Raw genomic sequence first — 6,493 nt, forward strand, 5'->3', positions numbered from 1 at the left:
CTTCACCTTCATACTTAACCTCCCACTTTCAGTATGTGTGTTCACAGCACAACAAAAATCTCCGCTCCTCTAATAATCGTCTTCTTCATTGCCCTGCTCACCGTTCAGATATTGTTCATTCTTCCTTCTTTGTGAAATCTATTCTTCTCTGGAATGAGTTACCTCTTGAGATCAGGATGGTTAACAGTCGTTATACATTCAAAAAGAAATTACGCGACCACATCCACAGGAAATTGGCAGAGTCGCTACCGTAGATTATTATTTTTTTAATTTATTTTTCTCTCTTGGCAATTGTAATATGTATGTATTAAGTATGTATGTATAGTATGTTTATGTATAATATATATTAGTATTTATTTTTTTTACACTAAATGTCATAACATATAATCTTTGCACCTACCACTGCTATTTCTCCACCACCCAAAGGTAGACTGGTAGAAAACGCCTAAGGCGTTAAGTCCGCCCTTGTACAAAATGTGCAGAAATATTAAATAAATAAATAAATAAATTTACCTAGGTAACAAAATTTAATAAAGATTTGGCTCGGTCGTTTTTGAGGCAGGCCCGATAAATAAAGGTCTTCTAAGACTTGACTAATGAGGGCAGCTTGTTCGGACGCGGGCAAACACCCGACACACGACATTCATGTTCGTTCCATTAAAAAATTTCGAAAAACGATCTCAGAGATATGGGAATGCGATTAATAGCAATAAATATTAAAATAGTTTATTCTAGTTCTTAAGTCACACTTATAACGTTTGTTAAATATTAATAGTGTTGTTGTTATAAATGATGTGTATACCTGTAATAGGCATACATACCAGCAATGTAATTTTTAACGTATTTTTATAACTTCTGTGTATGTATTGCTGTTGGTGTACCTAATAAATAAATAAATAAATAAAATAAATAGTGACAACCATAGATTAACTATAATACATCACCATTCCACATCATCACATAATACCGCTCAATCAGGATTTGCGTAATTAGATAACATACTAGCATTATTGACAGCGTCCAAGTGTGTCAAGCATTATAATTATGAAGCATATATTGTCCTGATAATGAACACTTTATTAATAATAGGCAACTGATCAAAGGATGTGTGTCATTTCACAATACCTACACATGACCTAGTAAAGTAACGTGACATACAACTAGTCTTTTATCGTACCTAGTAAATGTAAGACATGAATAAATATTAAATTCCAGTTCACAGATACTTTCCCTCGTCTACACAATGGGTGATTGAGAAGCTCCGCTCGATCCCTCCGAAACAAATGATATAACCTCACGAAGAAAGGACTGATGTTTGCTCTTGTTCAGGGCCGAGGGTGAAGCAACATCAAGCCTCATGACAACAAATCAAGTATTTCCCAAAAGGTTGAAATCAATTGAAATGTTCGATAACGCAGAAACAATCTTATTCGATTTCGTTTCAAAATGTAATACTAAAATTGCTGAGAATCCATTTCTTCAATTTGAAGTTCTGCCAACTCACGCTTCGGCAATTTTAGAGATTTTGTGCATTATACCATCGCTGTAAAGAACAATAACGTTAAGTATCCGGTATTAGTAATCCTATAATTTAATTTGAAAATCCTCAGTTATTATCTAGTGTCGGAGCTCGACCGTAAAATAGACTCGCTACCCAGGTTATTTCCAGCAACACGCAAGGCACAAAATGGGGAAAATGCTTCACATTTTTTAATATCTTTCTATAAACGACCATCATAAAAATGTTTTATGGTTGTATAGGTAGGTGTATTGTAAGCTATTTCAGAGGAAAAAACTGAGGTTTGTTTTACTCCAGACTCGGTCCCTTTTGTCTCACACGTAATGAATGTGGTGAATATACCCTTCGTATATTCAGAATAAGGGACATCTTTATCTTTGTGATTTGTCTTTTAAACAATGTCATTTCACTAGTGGTTTTGATGCGATAAGATCGGTCGGTGCGATAGTTTAAATAGTGGTATGTTTATAGAGAATTTCGTAGGAAAGGGTATATTATTCAGAGCTTAGTATACATGTATTTCCTCAATACCATTATGATGAAGCGGTCGGCACGCCCACGCGAAGAAAGCTGCAGATGTTCATTAGTTCACGGCCGTGCGTGGGAAATTTATAGCGAAATGGAATTTTAAAGAGCCGCTGGCAAGTATTAATAATTTTGTATATGATTTTCTTTGTTTCTGTCTCCTGAAATTAAAGCATTTTTATATTGAAGTATATTGAAGGGGGTAACAAAATTCCTTATGAAAAACAAAGATAGTTAAGTAGGTTATTAAGATGCATATTATAGCAAACAATGTACTATTCAGTTTTGAAAAAAATATTTTACATTCAGGATTATTAACCTACACTTACACTGCCTGCACTTAGGTAACTACATGAGTATGAGCATGAGAGCATAATAAACTTTCCTAAAGATATTCTAAACTAAAGTAAGTCTGTATAACAATGTCGCTCAGTACAGTCTAAGCACTCATGTGTGTTGGGAATTAAAGTTCCTAAACGCATAACTCTTCCTTTGAACCGATAGTAAACAAACTGTATTGTAGTTAGTTCATCATCAGGTGGAGAGTGGTGCCGTAATGTAGTGAGCTAAACTTTGTTACAAATGTAATATTCGCAAGTTACTGCCGAGACCCGGGAGTGGAGAGTGTGGCTCGCACATTTGTTTTACGTAACTCGGTAAAAATGGAACCGAACTGAACAAAGAGTCTTACCTAAACCTGGCTTATCGCCGAACTGTGAACACAGTTTGGAACACAAGAAAATCACAATCTAACGTGTGTTTACACACTTGCGCAGAGTTGGCCGAGAGTATAATATATAGGTGATATTCATTTTATTGGCTATTTCTTTACAATTCTCTTCCACAAATATTTTCCCTATTTTTTGGAAACTTGAGATAAGTTGAAATTGGTAACTTTATGAGAAATCAATATCCATCAGTACAGAGGAAATGAAAATTGGTATTTTATCTCGATGATTAAAGGTCCATATTGCAGGATTGCTTGAATGCTGATGATGACAGGAAGGTAATTGATGGACCTACGAGGCAAGCTACCGCACCTCGATGAAGCGGTGTTCCGTGGGTCCCTTTACATTGTGTCGACGCCAACTCTTACGTGTATGATTATAAAGAAAAAGCTCAACAGTTTCAACCTTAGATGTTGAAAAAAATATAAAGATACAGAACTTCCTACATATCAAAATCTGAACACGACTGATAGGAGTCAATTCGGGTCGTTAAACAAAAACCTTTTTGATGCAAAACTATCCGTGTTTGCTGAAGTGGTGCTTAAGGCGTTAGGGATAAGCACACTCCCAACTAAAACTCGGCATTCAACAGGAGTTTAAACTATTGTATAATTAAAACAAGGCTTTAAACTAGACGACTAACTAGTGAATACTCGAGGTATTATTAAGTTACTAGTTTCTTAAGATTTGGTTAGTATGAAACTGAAACCTCTCGTTTGACCCTTTGAAATTTCATGGAATTCCTTAACGAGCTCCTTGGATCTAAGAAGTAGGGGAGAAGGTATCTTATTGAAATAGCAAAAATATTCTGATTAGAAAATGTGTATTTTAATATTATTCATAACTTGTGTAGAGTAGGCTGATAAAGGCATTTTTTTCATTGTAAAAGGGGTGATATTAAATCTTATTTTCCTTCATGGAATCTGATCCAAGTACCTACATAATAATTCTTTCACGGGTCGGATACGGCGACTGTAACACATTGTATATAAAATAGACTTGGAATTTTGAAAAGGTCATGCGGAAGAAACCCATGATAACAGTTACATCCTTGTGAAGGTGCACCATTTTTCATTTTATCTGGGTTTTTGCTATTTTTGTGGTTATCGCTGCCTGTAAATAATGGTAATTTGAAGACGTGAATATTGAACATGAAAGTAAGAACTTATTTTCATATTTTTGCGACAGTGACAAGAAAATAAAAATAATTATTTCGTTTAAAGATACAAAGATAAAGATGACAAAAAACAAATTAAATCGATATTGAAATGATTTTTGAATAACTTGCGATACACTGATAAGTAAATGTTCCACTTAAATATTGGTTAACTCTAGTAAAATCACAACGGGCGTCAATCAATGTAGAGCGTACCTATGTTAAATAGGATTTTTCATGACCATATCCAGTTTATTTTTATAAAAACGATGACGGTATTCTGCCTTCTTGGTAAAAAGGACAACCAGGAAGATAAGTATTTATTTTTTGTGTAACTGCTTAAATTTCAACGAACGAGGAAGAAACTGGCAACAAATAACATTTTCATGATTGTTTTCATATAACTCCAAACACAGCAGAGAACAATTCAAGCGCGAGCCCGCAATGCCGTTTAGTTATAAAATTTTCATTAACAATAAAATAGAAATGAACATGATAAAGCTTGGTGTTGTTAAAAGCTAGCAAATATTGTTCGACAAATGGACACAAAGCGTAGGTACATTGGTGGAAATAAAATGTATTGTTCAATAATTCCCAACAATTGTGACCGATAAGCGATTAAGTATTACGTTGATGATGTAAGACGTGCCCCTTCTACCCGCTACTCTGAGATTCAATTACGAGAAAGATAAACTGTTTGCATGAAGTTTCTTGTGATAAAGAAGTCTGATACTCGGTAAGAAGTAGTTGTAGACCAACTGACTGCACTCGTTACGGTTAGTTCAGGTTTCCCTGACTGCAACGAAGCGCGAAAGAATAGCTAAGTATATATATTTTTGTTTTCTGTTACAAAATTACTTGAAAATTTATTTCGATTAATATTATTCAAACTACCGCTTGATATTTCACTTTATTCACGATGTAAATCAAAACCCCCATGACAATCATTCTGTCAGGCTTTGCAATATAAAACTTTCAGCATACATCAGCCTTTCGCAAAGTTTTCCTCTTACAGCAATTTTATTTACAGCTACATATATCGCGCTTACTCATACCGACAGCATAAATCTCTCAAGGCATTCCCCCTTTAGGGTGTGATTTAACACCACCATTGGTATGTGGTTTCGGAACGCATCGCACGCCCGTCCCCTTGTTTGTTTGCGAAGTTATCCTGATTCTGATTCAACTTGAAGGTTTCCGAACATCTGATATTCAGATTTAAAAAATAAAAGCCTAGAAATCATTTCATATTAGTTTGGTTTCAGGTAATAAATGTCCAAAAATGCCAGGTTAAATTACTATTTTTTTGTGAAAAATAACTTTGCAAAGACAATTGAAATCGGGTTTCAGTAGCTTTAAATGATAGCGAGTAAACGATTTTTATTTTTGCGTATCAGAGAAGCCACTCGAACGAATGCCAAAGTTTCTTAATTACAAAAGCTGTAATGAGTTTTAGGAAAGTAATAAAAAACATAGAACGATATTACTTTTGCTGGATGCGAATTGAAGCCAGAATTACGTCGATACCAGAGTGGCGCTTCTCGCAATCTATGGATAGGGATTCTAATCGAGATCAAAGAACTAGGTCAGCTATACAACCTTTGTACCACGAAAATTATAAATCTGACGTCATTAAATAGAATTTATAATTGTTTTTGATAATATATTCGTAAATCATTAATAAATAAAAAAATAAGCTTAAATATCAAGTTTTAACACATTTCCATAGAGTGGAAAATACAAACGTATATATTGTATAGCAGCAATCGGCTCTATTAGACAAGTTGTTGCTATATTGCTAGTTAGGTACGAATAGTTGCAGATTACAAACCAAAATAAAGTCATACGTAAATACTTTAGTAATATATTTTTTTGTATGTACATTGTACAAGTACCTTAAGTAAAAGTATCCATAGTTTTGGTACTAGCTATATCCTTCTCCTCTTTTTCTTGTCCTTGAAAGCTTGTAGAATGTAATATTAAACAGGGTCAGAGCTTTATTATATAACTTCTAGAAACCTACTTAAATAAATTAAAAAACAAATTCTGTTTAAATAATGTAAATGTGTATTTTTAAACAAGTTTGTCATTTAAACTATTGCTTATTTTGGAGCTTGTAGAGCAGTCTCGACACTGACCAACCAGTCATATTAGTCAGTCGGTCACTGATATCACTGTGTTTCATATCAGAGCTAGTGTATAAAATTGCACGTTTGACCAAACCTTATCTGTTCCGAGTCTGTGGTCACGAAGGGTTAGTTCCTCACTTGTTGAGCGCTATTTTTCGCGTCGAGCTGAGCAGGGCGCCTCCCCCTCCCCCCAGTCTGCCTCACGAGCGTAATTTGCAATTCTCGGGCCTCAAGCCTCACCCCGCCGTCCTCACACGACCACTTGCGGAACACACCTTAATTCACTTGTTCCATCAAGATCTGTTTGACAACACCTTCATACAAGCGAGCGTTTTAATTGTTTGTATAGGATCACGCCGGGACTTTGATTTAACGGAAGATTATTTAATTACGTCGTCAATATTGTGCTACCCGACCTGCACGGTGTGACAAATGA

This window comes from Helicoverpa armigera, chromosome 9 (assembly GCF_030705265.1).
Source record: "Helicoverpa armigera isolate CAAS_96S chromosome 9, ASM3070526v1, whole genome shotgun sequence".
NCBI lineage: Eukaryota > Metazoa > Arthropoda > Insecta > Lepidoptera > Noctuidae > Helicoverpa > Helicoverpa armigera.